Below are 24,366 nucleotides of genomic sequence, written 5' to 3' on the forward strand. Positions count from 1 at the left end.
ACTTAATTTATTCTCCTCCTTTTTCCTTTCAGTCTCTCCTCCCCCTCACTTCTTCTTTCTCCTTCTTCTTGTATCTTATCATTCTCTCTTTTTTTAAACTTTGTATAATGGAAAAATTTGAATTTGATCAAAAATTAATAAAATAGTGTAATGCATCCAGGTATACATCATCCAGTCCCAACAACTTTCAAACTGTGGCAAGTCTTGCTTCATCTACATGCTTATCCACTTTCCCTTCCCACCCCCACCAAATACTATTTTGAGGCAAACTTGTCATTGTCAACTTAAAAAAAAATGCACAACCTGAGAGTTGCAAGTTTTACTTGGGGCAAAATGAGGACTGCAGCCTGGGAGATAGTGCCTCAGGTAGCTCTGAGAAACTGCTCCAAAGAGGTAGAGGGGGAAGGTCAATATGTGTGATTGTGATGAAGGGGGAGTTCAATGCAATCCAGCACTTATCTTACAGAAGGCTTTCTGCTAGTCATGAGGAGCTGATGTCACCTCAACCTCAAAGGAATTTAGTACTTTTCTAGGTATGAGAAGGCTTCCCTGATAGCTCAGTTGGTAAAGAATCCACCTGCAATGCGGTAGACCCTGGTTCGATTTCTGGATCGGGAAGATTTGCTGGAGAAGGGATAGGCTACCCATTCCAGTATTCCTGGGCTTCCCTTGTGGTCAGCTGGTAAAGAATTTGCCTGCAAAGCTGGAGACCTGGGTTTGATTCGTGGGTTGGGAAGATTTCCCGGAGAAGGGAAAGGCTACCTGGAGAATTCAGGCCAGAATACTGTCCATGGGGTCCATGGGGTCGCAAAGTCCATGGGGTCGCAGTCGGACACAACTGAGCGACTTTCACCTCACTTAGGTATGAGAAAATGCAAGGATTGGAATCCTGAAATCAGTTCCTGAAAATGACTATTTATCTAAAGATCTGTTCCACCAGTTTCCTTGGAGCACAGAGTGCCTCATTCTCCACCCTGAACTCCCTTTAGGGTGTATTGAAGGTCAAGAGCTGCAGCAGGATGAGATTCAATCTCTTCAGAGATAGATGGCAAATGCCCTTTGCAAGCACCAATTTGTAGCTGACATCATTTTGAAACAGGAGGGAAGCAGACAGGGCACAACCTTTAAAAGAATGACATAGCCATAGGACATGACAAAACTGGTTAGAACCAACTAGGTCCGAAATGGTGGAAGATTCCACTTCTAGTAGAACTTGAGCCTCATTATACCTTCATTGTAATACATTAGCTAAATGACACACCCATCAGTGCCATGACAGTTCTGAGACCCTCCATCAGTTCTGTTCGGTTGCTCAGTCATGTTCAACTCTTTGCGACCCCATGGATTGCAGCATGCCAGGCTTCCCTGTCCATCACCAACTCCTGGAGTTTACTCAAACTCATGTCCACTGAGTCGGTGATGCCATCCAACCATCTCATCCTCTGTTGTCCCCTTCTCATTCTGCCTTCAATCTTTCTCAGCATCAGGGTCTTTTCGAATGAGTCAGCTCTTCACATCAGGTGGACAAATTATTGGAGTTTCAGCTTCAACATCAGTCCTTCCAATGAATATCCAGGACTGATTTTCTTAAGGATGGACTGGTTGGATCTTCTTGCAGTCCAAGGGATTCTTTAGTTTTTCTTTGCTTTCTGCCATAAGAGTGATGTCATCTGCGTATCTGAGGTTATTGATATTTCTCCTGGAAATCTTGATTCCAGCTTGCGCTTCATCCAGCCCAGCGTTTCTCATGATGTATTCTGCATATAAGTTAAATAAGCAAGGTGACACTATACAGCCTTGACATTCTTCTTTTCCTTTTTGGAACCAGTCTGTTGTTCCATGTCCAGTTCTAACTTTTGCTTCCTGATCTGCATATAGGTTTCTCAACAGGCAGGTCAGGTGGTTTGGTATTCCCATCTCTTTCAGAATTTTCCACAGTTTACTGAGATCCACACAGTCAAGGCTTTGGCATAGTCAATAAAGCAGAAATAGATGTTTTTCTGGAGTTCTCTTGCTTTTTTGATGATCCAGCAGATGTTGGCAATTTGATCTCTGGTTTCTCTGCCTTTTCTAAAACCAGCTTCCGTTCCGTTCCGTTCAGTCGCTCAGTCATGTCCGACTCTTTGTGACCCCATGGACTGTAGCCTACCAGGCTTCTCCGTCCATGGGATTCTCCAGGCAAGAATACTGGAGTGGGTTACCATTTCCTTCTCCAGGGGATCTTCCAGACCCAGGGATCGACCCCGGGTCTCCCACATTGGAGGCAGATGCTTTAACCTCTGAGCCACCAGGGAAGCCCAAAACCAGCTTGAACATCTGGAATTTCACAGTTCATGTACTGTTGAAGCCTGACTTGGAGAATCTTGAGCATTACTTTTACTAGCATGTGAGACGAGTGCAATTATGTGGTAGTTTGAGCATTTTGTGGCATTGCCTTTATTTGGGAGAGACCCTCCATAAAAGGTCAAAAAGTGGGCGGTGGCCCAATTCCTAGAAATTCACACCCCCCTCTGAAATAATTTTCAATAATCCTCCCACTCATTAGTCTATGAAATTACCCAGTCTATAAAAACTAACCATGCCATATTTCAAGGCTGCTTTTGTAACAGGAATGGACTTCCCTGGTGGCTCAGATGGTAAAGCATCTGCCTACAATGCGGGAGACCTGGGTTCAATTCCTGGGTTGGGAAGATCTCCTGGAGAAGGAAATGGCAACCCACTCTAGTATTCTTGCCCAGAAAATCCCATGGATGGAGGAACCTGGTAGGCTATAGTTCCTGGGGTTGCAAAGAGTGGGACAAGACTGAGCAACTTCACTTTCACTTCACTTTCTTGTAACAGGAGGGAAGTGGGCAGGGCACAACTTTTGAAAGAATGACATAGTCCAAGGACATAACATAAACCGATTAGAATCAAATGGGACCAAGATGGCAGACAAGACAAGAACTTGATCCTCAATCAGCAAGCTAAATGACACACCCAGAACTGCCATGACAGTTCCAAGGCATTCTCAAAAGACCAAGGAGTGGGTGGTGGCCCAATTACTGAAAATCTCAACCCCTTTCCCAAAATAGATGGGATAATCCTCCCACTCACTGGGCTGGCTTAAAACTCAACATTCAGAAAACTAAGATCATGGCATCTGGTCCCATCACTTCATGGCAAATAAATGGGGAAACAATGGAAACAGTAAGAGATTTTATTTTCTTGGGCTCCAAAATCACTGCAGATGGTGACTGTATCCCTGAAATTAAAAGACGCTTGCTCCTTAGAAGAAAAACTATGACCAATATAGACAGCATATTAAAAAGCAGAGACATTACTTTGCTGACAACGGTACTTCTAGTCAAAGCTATGTTTTTTCCAGTAGTCATGTATGGATGTGAGAGTTGGACTATAAAGAAAGCTGAGTGCCTAAGAATTGATGCTTTTGAACTGTGGTGTTGGAGAAGACTCTTGAGAGTTCCTTGGACTGCAAGGAGATCAAGCCAGTCAATCCTAAAGGAAATCATTCCTGAATATTTATTGGAAGGACTGATACTGAAACTCCAGTACTTTGGCCACCTGATGCAAAGAACCGACTCATTAGAAAAGACCCTGATGCTGGGAAAGATTGAAGGCAGAAGGAGATGGGGACAACAGAGGATGAGATGGTTGGATGGCACAACCGACCCGATGGACATGAGTTTGAGCAGGCTCTACAAACTGGTGATGGAAGGGGAAGCCTGGCGTACTGCAGTCCATGGGGTCGCAAAGAGTCAGACACAACTGAGCAACTGAACAGAACTGAACTGAATAAAAACTAACCACACCACATTTCACAGCCATCAAACTCACCTTCTGTGATGGCCCACACTCAGCCTTTGGCATTTGCTTATCTCTGGATCTGAATAAATCCACTTCTTACCTAACATTTGTCTCTCACTGAATTCTTTCTGTGATAAGACTTCAAGAACCTGAGCTCCATTAGGTCCTGAAACCGGGTGTTTCAATACCATGTGGGTTCAAATGTCAAGCAGGGTTTTGACAGGATTCAAGTCTTGGCCATGTGGGTTCGAGTCCTAAACTGACAAAATGTGGTCCACTGGAGAAGGGAATGGCAAACAACTTCAGTATTCCTGCCTTGAGAACCCCATGAACAGTATGAAAAGGCCAAAAGATAGGACACTGAAAGATGAACTCCCTAGGTTGGTAGGTGCCCAATATGCTATTGGAGATCAGTGGAGAACTAACTCCAGAAAGAATGAAGAGACAGAGCCAAAGCAAAAACAGCACCCAGTTGTGGATGTGATTGGTGGTGGAAGCAAGGTCCGATGCTATAAAGAGCAATATTGCATAGGAACCTAGAATGTTAGGTCCATGAATCAAGGCAAATTGGAAGTGATCAAACGGAGATGGCAAGAGTGAATGTCAACATTTTAGGAATCAGTGATCTAAAATGGACTGGAATGGGTGAATTTAACTCAAATGACCATTATATCTACTACTGTAGGCAGGGATCCCTTAGAAAATGCAGTAGCCATCATAGTCAACAAAAGAGTTCGAAATGCAGTACTTGGATGCAATCTCAAAAATGACAGAAGGATCTCTGTTCATTTCCAAGGCAAACCATTCAATATCACGGCAATCCAAGTCTATGCCCTGACCAGTAATGCTGAAGAAGCTGAAGGTGAATGGTTCTATGAAGACCTACAAGACCTTTTAGAACTAACACCCAAAAAAGATGTCCTTTTCATTATCGGGGACTGGAATGCAAAAGTAGAAAGTCGAGAAACACCTGGAGTAACAGGCAAATTTGGCCTTGGAGTATGGAATGAAGCAGGGCAAAGGCTAATAGAGTTCTGCCAAGAGAACCCACTAGTCATAACAAATACCCTCTTCCAACAACACAAGACTCTACACATGGACATCACCAGATGGTCAACACCAAAATCAGATTGATTATATTCTTTGCAGCCAAAGATGGAGAAGCTCTATACAGTTAGCAAAAACAAGACCAGGAGCTGACTGTGGCTCAGATCATGAACTCCTTATTGCCAAATTCAGACTTAAATTGAAGAAATAGGGAAAACCACTAGACCATTCAGATATGACCTAAATCAAATCCCTTATGATTATACAGTGGAAGTGAGAAATAGATTTAAGGGGCTAGATCTGATAGAGTTCCTGATGATCTATGGTCAGAGGTTCATGACATTGTACAGGAAACAAGAAGCAAGACCATTCCCAAGAAAAAGAAATGCAAAAAGGAAAAATGGCTATCTGAGGAGGCCTTACAAATAGCTGTGAAAAGAAGAGAAGCCAAAAGAAAAGGATAAAAGGAAAGATATACTCATTTGAATGCAGAGTTGCAAAGAATAGCAAGGAGAGATAAGAAAGCCTTCCTCAGTGATCAGTGCAAAGAAATAGAGGAAAACAATAGAATGGGAAAGACTGAGACATTGCTTTGTCAACAAAGGTCCGTCTAGTCAAGGCTGTGGTTTTTCTAGTAGTCATGTATGGATGTGAGAGTTGGACTATAAAGAAAGCTGAGTGCCTAAGAATTGATGCTTTTGAACTGTGGTGTTGTAGAAGACTTTTGAGAGTCCTGTGGACTGCAAGGAGATCCAACCAGTCAATCCCAAAGCAAATCAGTCCTGGGTGTTCATTGGAAGGACTGATGTTGAAGCTGAAACTCCAAAACTTTGGCCACCTGATGTGAAAAGCTGACTCATTTGAAAAGACCCTGATACTGGGAAAGATTGAGGGCAGGAGGAGAAGGGGATGACAGAGGATGAGATGGTTGGATGGCATCACAGACTCAGTGGCCATGAGTTTGGGTAGACTCCGGCAGTTGGTGATGGACAGGGAGGCCTGGCATGCCTGGCCTTGGGTTGCAAAGAGTAGGACATGACTGAGCGACTGAACTGAACTGAAGTCTTGGCCATGTGGGTTCAAGTCCTAAACTGGGTTTCAGCTGGGTTTGAGTCCCAGCACATGGGTTCAAAGTCCCATTCTGAGGTAAACGTTTTCACTCTGCCTTCTGAGATGGCCCATACTTTGTCTGTGGAGTGTGTATCTCTCTAAATAAATCCACTTCTTACCTATTGTGGCAGAGAAGAGCCAGTTCTGACTCCATGATGGATCTGTTTCTTTAACTTTAATTTTTGTTTTTCATTGCTTTTGTTATTATAATCATACATAAAGACATGCCCCAGGGAACCCTGTCACTTTGCCTAAAGAGATTAAAACACCTCCCTTTCTGATGTTGGCCATTCCAGGAGATATTTGCAAGATAATGGTCTTTACTTCAACTCCTCCCCCTCACTGTCCTATAAAAGAACTTGGGATCCAGATCCACCCAGATTATTATTTTGAAACATTAGTCTGCAATCTTCTCAGTCAGTCAGCTTTCTGAACAAAGTTGTTGTTTAGTTGCTAAATTGTGTCCTTCTCTTTTCAGCCCCAAGGACTGCAGCGTACCAGGCTTCCCTGTCCTTCACTATCTTCCGAAGTTTGCTCAAACTCATGTCCATTGGGTTGGTGATTTCATCCAACCATTTCATCCTCTGTCACCTCCTCCTGCCCACAAACTTTCACAGCATCAGGGTCTTTTCCAAAGGCTCTTCAAATCAGGTTTCCAAAGTATTAAAGTTTCAGCTTCAGCATCTGTCCTGAATGAATATTCAGGGTTGATTTTCTTTAGAACTGATTGGTTTGATCTCCTTGCAGTCCAAGGGACTCTCAAGAGTCTTTTCCAGCACCACAGCTTGAAAGCATTAATTATTTTTTGGTGCTCAGACTTCTTTATGGTCCAGTTTTCACATAAGTACATGAAAAACTACTGGAAAAACCATCCCTTTGACCATATGGACTTTTGTCAGCAAAGTGATGTCTCTGTTTTCTAATATTGTGTCTAGATTTGTCATAGCTTTTCTTCCAAGGAGGAAGCATCTTTTAATTTCATGGCTGCAGTTACCATCTGCAGTGATTTTGGAGTCCAAGAAAATAAAATCTGTCACTGTTTACACTTTATCCCCATCTATTTGGCATGAAGTGATGGGACTGGATGTGATGATCTTTTTTTTTAAAGGTTTAGTTTTAAGCTAGCTTTTTCACTCTCCCCTCTCACCTTCATCAAGAGGCTCTTTAGTTCTTCTTTGCTTTCTGCCATTAGAGTGGTATTATCTGCATATCTGAGATTGTTATTTCTACCAGAAATCTTGATTCCAGCTTGTTATTCATCCAGCCCAGCATTTCACATGATATACTCTGCATATATTGATGCTTTTGAACTGTGGAACTGTGGTGTTGCAGAAGACTCTTGAGAGTCCCTTGGACTGCAAGGAGATCAAACCAGTCAATCCTAAAGGAAATCAGCCCTGAATATTCATTGGAAAGACTGATGCTGAAGCTGAAACTCCAATACTTTGGCAACCTGATGCAAAGAACTGACTCATTGGAAAAGACCCTGATGCTGGGAAAGATTAAAGGCAGGAGGAGAAGATAACAACAGAGGATGAGATGGATGGATGGCATCACTGACTCAAAGGACATGAGTGTGAATAAGCTCTGGGAGTTGGTGATGGAGAGGGAAGCCTGGTGTGGTGCAGTCCATGGGGTTGCAAAGAGTCAGACACGACTGAGTGGCTGAACTGAACTGAACTGAACTCTGCATATAATTTAAATAAGCAGGGTGACAATATACAGCCTTGACATATTCTTTTCCCAATTATGAACCAGTCCATTGTTCCATGACTGTTTCTAACTGTTGCTTCTTGACTTGCATACAAGTTTTTCAGGAGGCAGGTAAGGTGGTCTGGTATTCCCATCTCTTTAAGAATTTTCCACAGTTTGTTATGATCCACATAGTCAAAGGCTTTAGCATAGTCAATGAAGCAGAAGTTTTTCTGGAATTCCCTTGCTTTTTCTATGATCCATCAGATGTTATCAGTTTGATCTCTGGTTCCTCTGCTTTTTCTAAATCCAGCTTGTACATCTGAAAGTTGTCTGTTCACATACTGCTGAAGCTTAGCTTGAAGAATTTTGGGCATTACCTTGCTAGCATGTGAAATAAGCATAATTGTGCTGTAGTTTGAACACTCTTTGGTACTGCTTTTCTTTGCGATTGAAAAGAAAACTGACTTTTTTCAGTCCTGTGACCATTGCTGAGTTTTCCAAATTTGCTGGCATATTGAGTGCAGCACTTTAACAGCATCATCTTTTAGTATTTGAAATAACTCAGCTGGAATTTCATCACCTTTACTATCTTTGTTCATAATGCCTTTCCCACATGCCTAAGGCCCACTTGACTTTGCACTCTAGGATGTATGACTCTAAGTGAAGGACCACACCATCATGGTTATCTGGGTCATTAAAACCTCTTTTGTATAGTTCTCTGGGTATTCTTACCACTATCTAATTAGTCTCTGTTAATACATTCCATAAGAATAAGAATTGTGTTTTTTTTTTCCTCATCACATTTCCAGTACCTAGCACAGTGCCTGGCAAGTAGTAAATACTGAAAACATGTATGTCAAAAAATGACCAATAGGGAATTCCTTGGGGGTCCAGTGGTTAGGATTCTGCTGCCACTGCAGGGAACAGAGAGTACATGCGTTCCATCCCTGATTGGTTGGTTAGGGAAATAAGATCCCACATGCCAAGACCAAAACAGTAATAACAACAGTATCCATGACCAATAGATTCATCACAATTTGTAACTTAAAAAATTTGTCTATATTTTAAAATCTGGGAATTCCCTGGTGGTCCAGTGGTTAAGAATCTGCCTGCCAATGCAGGGGACATGGATTCAATCCCTGGTCCTGAAAAAATCCCACATGCCGTGGGGCCACTAAGTCCATACGCTGTAACCTCTGAGCACCTGTGCAGCAGCAAGAGAAGCCACCCCAGTGACAAGCACATGCATCACAACCAGAGAAAAGTCTGAGGCAGTGACGAAGATCCAGTGCAGCCAAACATAAATAAAGTAAAAAAAATTATAACAAAAAAAATCTGCTGTTTTCTCTGTTGAGACAGCTCTACAGAGTCAGAGAGCATATTTTTCTCTTCACGGCTATGTCCTTGGGGCCATTTCCAGTGCCTGTCTCAGGGACCACTCAACACATATCTATCATATGGATGAATAAAAGGTCTATATGATTGAGAAAAGGTCCATGCCATTGAGAGCCTTCTCTGGCAACCTAAGGGGTTTGGATCTTATTCTCTTTTTTTTTGGATCTTATTCTATAGGTAATGGGAATCAGTTATATGATCTGATTGACTTGTTGTCGGAAACAGCTCTCTGATGACTGATTTAAGGAAAAAAGATTGGAGGTAGGGAGACCAGTTCAGAGAAGACTTGCTATGGTCCGGTGAAGGGATAATATTTGGAACAACAGTGGTGGGGGCAGAGAGGATGAGATTTGTAAGAAGGTATTCAATCCCCTTTTTCATTTTAAAAGTTTTGGTAAACTAAGTATAACACAAAAGTAACTGTTTAAACCATTTTTAAGTGTATAGTTCCGTGGCATTAAATTCATTTCCATTATTGTGCCAAAATCACCTAACACCCACCTCCAGAACTTTTTGATCTTCCACTGAAACTCTGTACCTATTAAACATTAACTCTCCAAGAGCCCTTGGCAGCCACTAAGCATTTATAATTCTTAGCAGATTACTTTGAGGCTTCTGACAAGGGTCACTGGATTCAATTTATCAGAATAAGGAGATGTTGTCTTTTGAAGATGGTGAATTTAGTTTTAGCATACTGATTTTAAATATATGAATCTAGAACTTCGAAGAACATTTTAGGCTGGAGATAAATATTTGAAACCCATTAGCATAGATGTTGGATCTGGTCCTGAACTCCAGACAAGCAAGTCTTCTTGTGCCCTCGGATTTGGTTGGATGCAGTGTAAAAAGTCATGCTCAAAATTCTCCAAGCCAGGCTTCAGCAATATGTGAACCGTGAACTTCCAGATGTTCAAGCAGGTTTTAGAAAAGGCAGAGACACCACAGATCAAATTGCCAACATCCGCTGGATCATGGAAAAAGCAAGAGAGTTCCAGAAAAACATCTATTTCTGCTTCATTGACTATGCCAAAGCCTTTGACTGTGTGCATCACAATAAACTGTGGAACATTCTGAAAGAGATGGGAATACCAGACCACCTGACCTGCCTCTTGAGAAACCTGTATGCAGGTCAGGAAGCAACAGTCAGAACTGTACATGGAACAACAGACTGGTTCCAAATAGGAAAAGGAGTACGTCAAGATTGTATATTGTCACCCTGCTTATTTAACTTATATGCAGAGTGCATCATGAGGAACGCTGGGCTGGAAGAAACACAAGCTGGAATCAAGATTGCCGGGAGAAATATCAATAACCTCAGATATGCAGATGACACCGCCCTTATGGCAGAAAGTGAAGAGGAACTCAAAAGCCTCTTGATGACAGTGAAAGAGGAGAGTGAAAAGGTTGGCTTGAAGCTCAACATTCAGAAAACGAAGATCATGGCATCTGGTCCCATCACTTCGTGGGAAATAGATGGAAAAACAGTGGAAACAGTGTCAGACTTTATTTTGGGGGGCTCCAAAATCACTGCAGATGCTGATTGCAGCCATGAAATTAAAAGACGCTTATTCCTCGGAAGGAAAGTTATGACCAACCTAGAAAGCATGTTAAAAAGCATAGACATTACTTTGCCAACAAAGGTCCATCTAGTCAAGGCTATGGTTTTTCCAGTGGTCATGTATGGATGTGAGAATTGGACTGTGAAGAAAGCTGATCGGCGAAGAATTGATGCTTTTGAACTGTGGTGTTGGAGAAGACTCTTGAGAGTCCCTTGGACTGCAAGGAGATCCAACCAGTCCATTCTAAAGATCAATCCTGGGTGTTCATTGGAAGGACTGATGCTAAAGCTGAAACTGCAATACTTTGGCCACCTCATGCGACGAGTTGACTCACTGGAAAAGACTCTGATGCTGGGAGGGATTGGGGGCAGGAGGAGACGGGGACGACAGAGAATGAGATGGCTGGATGGCATCACCGACTCGACGGGCATGAGTTTGAGTGAGCTGTGGGAGTTGGTGGTGGACAGGGAGGCCTGGCGTGCCGTGATTCATGGGGTCGCGGAGAGTCGGACACGACTGAGCGACTGAACTGACTGACTGACTGAGTGGAACTGCCCCAGTCCAACTACTGGGAGTCATTCTTCACCCTCCTGTTCACTGCCCCCATCCCCATTCAATAAATCACAAAATCTTGCCATGCATTTCCAAATACCTTCTAAACATATCTTGAATCTGTCTCCTCTTTCTTATTTGAACCACCAGTGCTTTAGTTCAAGCCCCCATCAATGGTTTCTGGACCATGAAAACTGTTTCCTAATGGGTTCCCCCTCCTTCTTTTTTAAAAAAATTTTAATTGGAGGATAATTGCTTTACAACGTTATATTGGCTTCTGCTATATAACAATGTGAATCAGGTGTAAGTATACATATATCCCCTCCTTCTTGAGCCTCCCTCTCTTTAGGTTTTTAGTTTGGCACCTTGAAATCCATTCTCCACACTGTCACCAAATATGCTTTACCGAAAACACATACATGACCATGTCACACCCTTATTTAAAAATCTGAATAGTTTTTTCATTGTCTGCTGGATAAGGTCCAAGTGCATTAACGTGGTAGACAAGGCCCTCTGTGATTGGCCCCTGATGGTAAGAAACCCCAGCCTCTTCTCTGAGGCTTCCTCCCAGCCCACCCCCCTCCCCCACTTCTGGGCTGTTTCTCCCTCTGCCAGGCAGGTCCCTTGCACCACACTGGGCTCCCTCCTTTCTTTGGTTAGATTCACCTCAGGCTATTCATTGCCCAGTATGGCTTTCCTGATGAGTCCCTGACCTGATGTGGTTCTAGGCCTCTTTTTCCTCATAGTATATACAGATATTAATACTATTATTATACTCATCACATTGCACCGAAGATACCGGTTTACAGATCTACCTGTAAAGCCTGTTGAACACAAGGATGGTCTTACAATTTCTTGTAGCACCAACACAGCTTGAAGAATGGATGAGGGCTGTAAAGGAACTGATGCATGAGTAGGAAACAAAACTCACCTATAGAAACTTCTAAGTGAAAGATAAAGCAGTGCTGCACGTGATTAGTGCAAAAACAAAATATGCAGCGACACACTCCAGATTCTCTGCACTGTTTGTTTTTGTTGTTGCTGTTGCTGTGATTGTTGTTTGTTTGTTTTTAATTTTGCAATACCACAGTAATCAGTATTCTAGAACCCTGGACTTCCCTGGTGTTCAGTTCAGTTCAGTTCAGTCGCTCAGTCGTGTCTGACTCTCCGCAACCCCGTGAATCACAGCACGCCAGGCCTTCCTGTCCACTACCAACTCCCGGAGTTCACTCAAACTCATGTCCACAGAGTCGGCGATGCCATCCAGCCATCTCATTCTCGGTCGTCCCCTTCTCCTCCCGCCCCCAACTTTTCCCAGCATCAAAGTCTTTTCCAGTGAGTCAACTCGTCGCATGAGGTGGCCAAAGTATTGGAGTTTCAGCTTCAGCATCAGTCCTTCCAATGAACACCCAGGATTGATTTCCTCTAGAATGGACTGGTTGGATCTCCTTACAGTCCAAGGGACTCTCAAGCGTCTTCTCCAGCACCACAGTTCAAAAGCATCAATTCTTCGGCGATCAACTTTCTTCACAGTCCAACTCTCACATCCATACATGACCACGGGAAAAACCATTGCCTTGACTAGACGGACCTTTGTTGGCAAAGTAATGTCTCTGCTTTTTAATATGCTATCAAGGTTGGTCATAACTTTCCTTCCAAGGAGTAAGCGTCTTTTAATTTCATGGCTGCAATCAGCATCTGCAGTGATTTTGGAGCCCCCAGAAATAAAGTCTGACACTGTTTCCACTGTTTTTCCATCTATTTCCCATGAAGTGACGGGACCAGATGCCATGATCTTTGTTTTCTGAATGTTGAGCTTCAAGCCAACCTTTTCACTCTCCTCTTTCACTTTCATTAAGAGGCTTTTTAGTTCCTCTTCACTTTCTGCCATAAGGACTTCCCTGGTGGCTCAGTGGTAAAAAGTCTGCCTGCAATGCAGGAGACCCAGGTTCGATCCCTCGGTCGGGAAGATCCCCTGGAGAAGGAAATGGCAACCCACTCCAGTGGGTTCTGCTATATATTCTTGCCTGGGAAATCCCGAGGACAGAGGAACCTGGTGGGCTACAGACCATGGGGACAGAAAAGAATCAGACACAACTTAGTGACTAAACCTAACACTGGTCCTCAAAGTGCCCCTAGCTCTGAAAGCCAACATTATTGGTTTCACTGGGGCATTTGTTAGAAATGAAGCATTTTGGGTTCCACCCCAGACCTGCTGAATCTGAATCTGCGTTTAGAACAAGATCCCCAGGTCATTCACATATGTATCTGTGTCCGTATGTACATTGAGAAGCTCTGTCTTAAGAAACCACTTTATTGGCTGAAAAAGGAGGTGGAGCTTGTGAGTTCAGGGTCCTCGGTCCTCTTGGTTCCTCCAAGAGGCAGTGCTCTCTGGGGAGGCCTGGACATTCCAGAGCTTGAGTTCAGGAAGGAGTGGCGGCAAGGCCTCCATTTAATTGGTGTCTAGATGGGCAGATGTACAGACTTAGCACCTCACAGCGGGGTCAAACAGGAGCTGTCTGGGGCCTGGGGCTGGGCATGGCTAACTAAGCCCAAATGGAGTCCAGCAAGGATCAAACCGAGTCGGTGAGGCAGGAGGTGAACCTGGATGGAACTGGTAGGCAAGACAGATAGAGGCCCGGTCAGTGAGTGTGAGTCAAGGCCAGAGGATCAGATGAGACAATTCCTGGTGTTAGAGCAGGGACTAGGGCTGGGCCCTTAGCTTCAGGAATGAGGCGAGGCTCAGAATTGGAGTAGGGGTTAGAATGTCTAGTGCAAACATCATTCTTGGCAATTCTGAGCAGTATTTTCACCTTTAGAAGGTGTGGCTCTGCTAGAATGCCCAGCTTTACAGTGCAGTTGGCAGACTTTCACTTAGATGTCCTTTGGTCACAAGGAACTCTCAAGAAGCACGGGGAGAGTGATGAGAAGAGTGTGTGCCCTCCAGCAACCCAGTGTGCTCTTCTCATTGCACATATTTGCTGCACAACTTCCGTGTGCACTCTCTCATGTTCAATAAAATTAAAGCATCAATATGATGCTTTAGTATTTCACAGCAAAAATACTGGAAGCCATTAGATATGAGTTAGCATGCCAACTATATTTGTTAAGAAGTACTGAGCTCTCCTTTTTTTCCCTTTGCTGTTGTCCTCATCTTGAGATAATATCATTTATTTTAAATTTAATTTAAATTTTCTGGCCACACCTTGTGGCATGCAGGATCTTAGTTCCCCAACCAGGGATCGATCCCTCGACCCCCACGGTGGAAGTGCAGTGTCTTAACCACTGGACCACCAGGGAAGTCCCAAGATAGTAACATATATTCTTATTTTTTACAACTTTCATAAGAAGATGAAGGCACACATCCAAAACAGATACAACAATATGAAAGAAGTAACACTCTATAAACAACATGTTATATAAAAAGCACTGAACTGTGAGGCCGAAATTCTTTAGTTACCATTTTACCATGTGCAGGCCACGCAGCCCGTTATTTATCTGAGCCTTAGTTTCTTCGTTTGTTCCATGGGAAAAATATGTCATGCCTACCTCTCAGATGAGGTTCAATGAAGAAATGCAAGTGAGAGCACTTTGTAAACCACTTGCATCACGGTATTGGGGTACGGCCAATATTACCATATAAGATACCATTACAATATAAGATATTACCGTGTGGCTGTTATTATTCTGCCTAGTAAATATCAAGATGTGGAAGATCAGAGTAAAGCTTCAGTCAAAGCCAGATTGTTTGTTCTTGACCATACACCGTGGTTCTATTTATATGAAGAATCTAAAAGAGGCAAATCTGTCCAAGAGATACTGGGAGGAGGGAAGAAAGGGAAGCGATGGCTAAGGGGTGCAGAGTAACTTTTTGAAGTGATGTGTGTAGTGGTTAAACAGTGCTGTGAGTATACTAAAACCCATTGGATCGTGTACTTTATTTTTTTAAACTACATATTTAGAATTATTTATTTATTTATTTTATTTGGCTGTGCTGTGTGGCATTCAGGCTCTTACTTCCCTGACCAGGGATCAAATCTGGGCCCCCTGAATTGGGCAGGCCCCCAGCATTGGGAAGTTCCCCCATCAGGGAAGTCCCAGAACTTTGTATTTTAAATGAGTGGATTTTATGGCCCATAAATTAGAGCTCAATAAAACTGTAAAAAATAATAAAAATAAAAGCAGTTTCCTCTTGACATCCCTTATATGCGGCATCTAAAAAGATATGATATACATGAACTTACAAAACAGAAATGGAGTGACTCACAGATTTAGACTTACAGACGCAGAATGAATTTATGATTGCTGGGGGGAAGGAAGAAAGGAAGGAAGGGATGGTTAGGGAGATCGTGATGGATATGTACACACTGCTATATTTAAAATGGGTAACCAACAAAGACCTACTATAGAGCACAGGGAACGCTGCTCAGTGTTATGTGGCAGCCTGGATGGGAGCGGAGTTTGGGGGAGAATGGATACATATATATGTATGGCTGAGTCCCTTGGCTGTTCACCTGAAACTGTCATAACATTGTTAATCGGCTGTACCCCAATACAAAATAAAAAGTTTTAAAAGATATATATATATGTATATGTGTATGTATATATTTGGCATATATATATTACAAGAATAATGTGATTAAATCAACAAGCATCTCATGTTTGGTTTACAACCAATGTAAAAATATTCAGTTCAAAAATTAAAAAGCCCAAAGATTATCTAGGTAAGCAACTACCTCCAACGGGAAAAAAAAAGCAGGAGAAAAAATACCCAGGTTCCTCTTTGCTCCCCCACATTAAAAAGAAAATAGAAGGGACTTCTCTGGTGGTCCAGTGGTTAAGAATCTGCCTTGCGATGCAGGGGTCCACAGGTTCAATCCCTGGTTGGGGAACTAGGATCCCACATGCTGTGGAATGATTAAACCCACGCCACAGCTAGAGTCCAAGTGCCACAATGGAAGGTCCTGTGTGTTGCAACTAAGACACAGCAAAATAAACAATAAAAAAAAAAAAAGAAAACAGAAGCAGTGATTTCTACCCTTGGATCAGTGGTTCTCAACTGGGGCCAGTTGATATTTGCCTACCTCTGGAGACATAGTTAGCCACAGCTGGGGGGAAGTGTGCTACTGGCATCTAGTGGACTGAGGCCAAGGATGCAGTCATTCAAACAGAGAATGACCTGGCCCCAAATGTCAGGCACTTCAATATTGAGAAATCCTGCCCTACATCGAGCTCCAGGAGGACAGAGCAGGGTACATGGTACACCCAGTCCCTCCCACCCTGGCCAGTGTCCTTTGGTGCCATGGACTTGTATTGAGCTGTTAGAAGCCATACCAACAAACTCACTTTTAAAGCAACCATACGGACGTGAACCACAGTCATCTTTCTAAGGGTATCCTTCGGAGAAACTTCTGTCTGGTCTTAGCTCCAAGAATAGTTGTGGTGCCCCAAGCAGTCTGTCTCTGCTTTATCTCACGGACATTGTAGACTCTGGAACTAACCAGACTTTCCTTTTTAGGTTGACTGCTAAACAGTTTTGAGCCAAACTTGTGACCCACCCTGAGGAAGGGCATGAGTCTTATAGTCTACATTTTTAGTTTCATTCCTGACTCTGTTTTATATACCTACCTCTCTTTTTCTGTTTTAAAATTTTGTTTTTTTCCTCTTTATTTCCATTGCTCCTACTTTTAATTTTAGCTCTTTTTTTGGGGGGGGTTTGTTTGATATGTCTTGGTAAGCTATTTATGCTGTGCAACAAGAAACAAACACCGAATTAATAAATGTAAACAGCAAGTCTCCCCTTAGCTCAGGAAGTTCTCAGGCAGAGTGGTGGATGAAGTTATAGAAGCATAGTAAGGACTGTGGGCAGGGACAAATGCCCACCCCTTCCAAGGGTGCCTGTGTTCTTGTCCCAGATGCCAGCTGGGTGGTGAGGGGGCAGGATGTGAGACGATAAGGGGATTCTCAGAGGAGGTCGACTATTCCTCGGTTGTTGTGTAGGACACTGTGGCCTCTTGACGTCGGAAGGAGCTGGACTTTCAGAGGACAACTCGCAGATGTGGGGACAGAGCTGGTAGGAGGGGGGTCTCCAAGATAGGCAGGACTGAGTGGTATATTAGGGTGTCCTGGACTGGGAACCTGGGGTGTGACTTCTAGGTTTCAAGTCTCAGCTCCACCCTTGTTGGCCAAGTGACTTTGCAGTCACATGGCTCTTTAGTTTTCCTGTCATTAAAACACAGCAGTAATATCTGCGAGGCCTATCTCTAGGTTTGAGGTGAGGATCAAATGAGATTGTGAAACTGCTGAAGTGCTCTGTTCATTTCTAGGCTGCAAACTATTAATTTTCTTTTTACTTATTTATTTTAAAAATTGAAGTATAGTTGATTTACAATATCATGCTAGTTTCAGGTGTACAGCACAGTGATGCAATTATATATATAGGTGCTTAGTGCTTAGTTGCTCAGTCATGTCCGACTCTTTGTGACCCTGTGGACTGTAGCCCTCCAGGCTTCTCTGTCCATAGAATTCTCCAGGCAAGAATACTGGAGTGGGCAGCCATTCCTTTCTCCAGAGGATCTCTCCTACCAGGGTTTGAACCCAGGTTTCCTGCATTGTAAGTGGATTCTTTACCACCCGAGTCACCAGGGAAGCCCATATGTATATATATATATATACACACACACATATATCTTTTTCACATTCTCTTCCCTTGTAGGGTATTACAAAATACTGGGTATAGTTCCCTGTGTTCTTTCTTTTTATTTAATGTTGAGGCACAAAAACAGTTGTGGCGTTATTGTGGGTATGATTACCATTGTACTCATGGAGAAGCTCTCATTTTCTCATTTAAGGTCATTATTGTTGCTGAGGCTCTGGGGGTTGCGGGACTGGGGACCCAGCCTGAGGGAGTTTTGGCTGACCCCGGGGAACTAGTTAAAGCCTACACAGCAACCCAGAGGAGAAAGTACCTATTAATCATTAAGCTGCATGTGGATGTATGCAAGACACCGCTTAGACTTGTGAAGCTGAAGAGAATCTCAGGGGGTTGAAGAGCCTTCTCCTGCCCCAGGCTCTCTCTCAGGAGCTCTTAGTTCTGTGAGATCTTCCCTTCTCCATTTTCCCCACAAAGTCAAAGTTTAGCCCCAGAAATTCAGGAAGGTCTGGACTTCAGGGTACATGGATTTCCTAGACTTAGGTGTTTTTTCATGATCTCTAGGGTGGAGGCCACTATAGGTCTAATTTCCTGGGTCTAGGCCAGTGTGTTAAGTCGCTCAGTCATGTCTGACTCTTTGCGACCCCATAGACTGTAGCCCACCAGGCTCCTCTGTCCATGGGATTCTCCAGGCAAGAATACTGGAGTGGGTTGTCATTCCCTTCTCCAGGGGATCTTCCCTACCCAGGGATCGAACTGGGGTCTCCTGCATTGCAGGCGGCTTCTTTACCTTCTGACACAGCAGGGAAGCCTCTTCCTGGGTCTAACCTAATGTTTTCAGGGGCAACTTGAGACCAATTTAATCTTCTGATCTTTGTGGGGTTGACTGACAGTCATGGATCCCATTTCTCTTTTTCATATTATTCTTCAGTTCTTTTTCTCTCTCCTTGACTCTCCTCATGTCCTTCCATCCACACACATTCCAGATACTGCAACCAACCTATTTCTATTTTCACCTGAATAAAAAAATGTTGTTCTGAGAAAGGTCACAGGACATGATGAAGAAAGCCTGCTTCCTGCCTTCCAGGCTGGAGCAGAGGACCTCCTACACCTCTCCACTCCAAGTGGTAACTTCCAAAGCACTTTTCCTTCAGTCCCATACTTTCTTCCATCTCTGTATCTTTTGGGCAGCTTTTTATATTTTGATTTTATTGTCTTTCCAGAGTAGGGTGGAAATGGAGGTGGTGAAGTCACTCACTTTCTCTGTCTCCTCTGGTTCATGTGGCCAAATGCTGATTTGTATTATACACCAGACACTGTGTATTGTTATTTAATTCTCACGACGATCCTGTTGGGTAGGGATAGTCTTTGTTTTACAGATGAGAAAACCTAGTCTCTGAGAGGTCAGAGTCACACAGCTTGTGAGTGGTGAAGCCCTAAGAGTCTGACTTGGAGAGTGGTCAGGGTAGGCAGCTAAGGTAGTAAAGACATTGCACTTGGGGTCAGAGGCTTGGGTTTGGATCCTGGCTCCATCACTGACTAATGGGACCTTGGCAAGTCATACCTATTGTGTGTCTCACCTTCAGCCTTCCCAGTTCAAAGAATTAATCATGATGCCTGGTTCACTAGGCAGATGATGGGGTTTAAGTAGAGTGATTATTTAACCCAGGGCTGGGGTTAAGTAATTAGCATTGCTCGGGCAATGTCCACTGTAGCAGAGCAGCATGCGTGTGAAAGGCTGCCCTGCAGCTGGCCCCCAGCCACCCCACCTCCTGGTGCCCAGGTCTTTGTGTCATCATTTCCCCTCCTCCTGAGTAAATGGATGCATCAGGTCCTTGCTACACGGGGCTCACAACAGGGCAGATGCCTTTCCTCGGAGGGAGGGAGGGAGGGAGAGTGTGAGCAAGATCACTGTCACAGTCGTTTTGCAACCTTGACGTGTTGGAGCTAAAATTAAGGGCCCAACTTCTAACTGATTGTGCACAGCAAAAGTAATCGGCTGTCACTTTTGAGATTAGATCACAAAAAGCCTCTGACTTCCATCTTGTTCACTGTCTCTCTCTCTCCATCACTCCCTGACTCAGTCACTCAGAGGGGAGGGAGCTCCCATGGAGTGAGCTGGTATCGATGGAGAGGAACTGGTGTCCCCAGCCAGAGAGCGACTGACACCTGCCGACAGCCCAAGCATGAGCTGGGAGCAGCCCCTCTCCCAGGGCAGCCTTGGGACAAGGGGAGCCTGGTTGCCGTCTTGACTGCAGCCTTGTGAGAGCCTCAGACACCTAGCTAAGTCGCACTCGGGTTTCTGACTCAGAAACCATGAGTTATAAAATGCTTCTTGTTTTAAGTTACTAAGTTCTGAGATGACACAGCATGGAAGGCTGTTAAGGGGTGTAGCTTTTCTGGAGAAGCAGCAGAGACTTCTCAGAGAAGATGTGTCTGTGCTTGGTTTGGAAGGGCGGACAGGACATAAGCTTGAGAAATGGAGAAAGGTTCTCAGGCAGGGGAACAGCAAGCAGGTGTATTTCAGGAGTGGGAATCTGGTTTGGCAGAAATCACCTGACCTACCTGTGGGCCTAGATGGAAATGTCCTACCTGAAGCGTGAGTGAGCTCCTCCCTGTTAGGTATGCTCAGCTCTGCTCTCAACTGAACGATCTTGGGTGAAATAAACGAGCTTTTCTAGATCTGTTTTCCCCTCTGTGGACTGCAACTTGAACAAGTAGAAAATCTTCAAGGCACCTTCCTTCTACCATATCCTCACCCATACAGCTCAGAGAGGGGACCATGTATAATGTGGCTATTTGGAGATTGACCACCTGGGGGCGAAGTGATCTCATCTTTTTAAAATTAGAAATTGCAGACATGCTCAACATCATAAATCTGAAAACAACCTAAGTGTTCTATTCATAGCCTTTCTATGACCCATGTTTGAAAAACGTGCACTGACAATCAGAAACATTCATTTGTTGACTAAAAAATTAAACTGTTGATAAAAAGAAACATTTCCAAAGGCATAAGTAGGCATAAATGGTTGAAAATAAATCAGATACTTAATAATACCAAAATGTGTTAAAACAAATCCCATCTTTTTCTTATAATGTTTCATATATGATTTTTATTATTGTGTCATCAGTGGGTCAAAAACACACTTAAAAGAATCACAAGCAAAAGTTAAGTAAGTTAGGCACTCCAAGGGCATTTCATCCAAAGGGTATCATTGTTAATACTTTGGTATTTGTCTACCTTAACTATCTCTCTCTCTATTTATTTACCTGAATATGTATTTCATATGGACAATTTGCTGTTTTTTACTTTGCTTTTTATCAGCTAATAATACACTGTGAATATTTTTCCATGTCAAAAAATCAACTTTTAAAAATAAAAAATTTCTTTTAGAATAGTTTTAGGTTGACAGAAAAATTACAAAGATAATTGACAGAAAAATTGCAAAATTTTAGATTGACAGAAAAATTGCAATCTCATACCCCCCATTCCTGGTTTCCTGTATTAGTAACATCTTAAATTAGTATGATATATTTGTCACAATTGGTAAACTAACTGTGATACATTATTATTACCTAAGATACATGTTTTATTTAGATTTCTTTAGTTTTTGCCTAATGTCCTTTTATCTCTTCCAGGATACCACAGTCCATTTAGCTGTTACGTCTCCTTAGTGTCTCAGAGGTTCCTTGTTTTGGATGACCTTGACAGCTTTGAGGAGTACTGGTGAGGTATTTTGTAGTCTGTTCCTGTATTGAAATTTTCTGATGAGGAGACTGGAATTATGGGGTTTTAGGAGGAAAGCCAAGAGGTGACGTGCCTTTCACATCACATCAGATCAAAGGTGCACACTATCACCTGATTTCACACTATAATGTTGACCTTGATCATGAAGTGGTGTTTTTCAGGCTACTCTGTAAAGTTACTGTTTTTACTGCTTCTTTCCAGAAAGCTCTAGTACAGCTCACACTTAAAGAGTGGGGATTATGCTTCCCTTCCTTGAGGGTGGACTATCTACTTAAGTTGTTTGAATTTTTTTTTTTTTCATATATTTTGGCCTCACTGTGTGGTATGTGAGACCTTAGTTCCCCTACTGGGTATCGAGTTTTCAGCATTGCAAGGCAGACTCTTAGCCCTGGGACCACCAAGGAAGTCTTTTTTTTTTTAAATAAATAGTTATTTTTTATTTATTTCTTACAAAAATTATTTTTACTATTTTTTTTTTTTTTGGCTGCCCTGGGTCTTTGTTGGTTTGCTCAGCTTTCTCTAGTTGTGGTAACAGGGGCTACTTTTCATTTTGGTGTGAGGGCTCCTCTTTGGAGTGGCTTCTCTTGTTGAGGAGCACAGGCTCTAGGCACATGGACTTCAGTAGCTGGAAAACACTCAGGCTCAGTATTTGTGGGGCTAGGCTTAGTTGCTCCACAGCATGTGGGATCTTCCCAGACCTATTGAACCTATGTCCCCTGCTTTGGCAGGTGATTCTTACCTCCCGTACCACTAGGGAAACCCTGAATTTTTAGTAAATAAGCATATTGCAACCTAAAATAGAAAAAACCCCAAATAAACAAGAGACTGCCTTGAATTAGGAGGATTTCATAGACCTCTGCTGTGCTGTGCTGAGTCCCTCAGTCGTGTCCAATTCTTTGTGATCCTGTGGACTGCAGCCCACCAGGCTCCTGTGTCCATGGGGATTCTCCAGGCAAGAACACTAGAGTGCGTTGCCATTTCCTTCTTCAGGGGATCTTCCTGACTCAGGAATCGAACTGGGGTCTCCTGCATTGCAGGGGGATTCTTTCCCGGCTGAGTTACCATTGAGAGAATCAATTCTTAGGTTGATAAAAAGTCCGGGGTCCCTGAGGAGAAGAAAGGGGTCTGGGGCTCTTGAGGAGGAGGAAAGGACAAAATTTTTTTCTACATTCCTTAATCTTAGTCACATAAAATGCTTTTTTTTTCCTTTAAGCTCAGAGTTAAAGATTACACAACAAAACAACTCATTTTAAACTCTGTACTAAGGATTATGTAACAACAGTGTATCCTGCTGGAGGACATGGTTCTCTTTCTTGAGAACCTTCTGACTAATCCTGTTACCTTAAAATGTATATTGTGGGAGTGGGTCTGGTAAGACCTTTACAACCTTGAGACATTCTTCTGATTTACTGTAATAACCAATTGAAAAATTATATAGCTCCCTTGCTAAGGCTAGCAAGAGGGCACTCTCCGTCCCCTTTCTGAGGTCTGTCAGAAGCTTTCTCTGTCCCTTTTTATACTTTAATAAAACTCTGCTACACAAAAGCTCTTGAGTGACCAAGTCTGGTCTCTGGTCCCAAAGCTCAATCTTCTTCGGAGATCACTGACATTGTTCACTGTAAGCCATCACCATGGAGCAGGAGATCACAACCCAGTCCAGTATTCTTGCCTAGAAAATACCCTGGACAGAGAAGCCTGGAAGTCCACAGTCCATGGAGGTATAAAAGTCAGTCACAACTGAACAACTGAGCACGCGCGTGCACACACACACACACACACACACACACACACACACACACACACACACCTCTAAACAGGAGATGAACCAGTGGCAAAGAGAGCTGCTTTCTTGGTTGTGTGATACGTATCTTTCCAAGGACTGGGATTTCTCTCTGGTCCTTATTCTTTGAGACATTAGGGTTTGAGGCATCCTCTCCAGTCACTTGTGTTACCCCCCTCCCCCACTATTGGTGACATTATTTATTCCAGCCGAGATCTGTTTCCTCTTTCTAACATCTTCCTCAGTAGCTGGGGAGCAAGTTGATGCCTGGGGTGGGTTGGGAAGTTCAAGCAGAAGTCATACCTGTTACTATTTTAGCAGTTTCTTTTCTTTGAGGATTAGCATGGTCTTACAAAAGGATTTTGAGAAAGATCTGCCCCTGGTTTCTAGGCACTGGAAAGAGGATCCTAGGGACTCATTGTGGGAGTGGGCAGAGGGCAGCCCCTGGGGCAGTGAGCTGGGCAGTTCAGCAGGTAGACCCTGGCTGGGGAGCTGGAACACAAGATTTCTGAACCTGACTTCCTTCAGGCCTGGCTGAGGGACCCGGGATACAACCCAGACTCCTTTGCCTTGTGGCATCTGTTTTGTGCTTGGGGTGTGGACTCCAGCCCCCAGGCCCGACTGCAGGGAATTAGAGAGGCTTAGCCGCTGCTTCCTTGTTCCCCGTAGTCAGACAGAACCCTCTCCCCGTCTTCAGCCTCCCCTGATAGCTTCCATCCCCACCTCTCCTCTGGGAGTCAGGCTCTGGGGGACTGAGCTTCCCTCCTGGGCTGCAGGGAGGGCCGACCTGGGGCCGTGGGGACTCAGGAGCAGGTAAAGCCCCAGCTGCCTTCTCTCTGAAGCCTTGATCCTGTGTCTTCTCTTTCTCTCTCCAGCTCTTGCTCTCACTCCAGCCCTGCCTCCTGCTGGATCCATTTTCTCCCCGTCTCCTTCTGCCAGCTTTATTTATTCTGTCTGTGCACCCTGTTTCTGCCCATATCCTCCACTGCTTCCCCAAAGGGGAGATGTTCTCTCTGTCCCA

The sequence above is a fragment of the Moschus berezovskii genome, chromosome 6, assembly GCF_049115385.1.
Source record: "Moschus berezovskii isolate FMDL1 chromosome 6, NW_MosBer_1.0, whole genome shotgun sequence".
Classification (NCBI taxonomy): Eukaryota; Metazoa; Chordata; class Mammalia; order Artiodactyla; family Moschidae; genus Moschus; species Moschus berezovskii.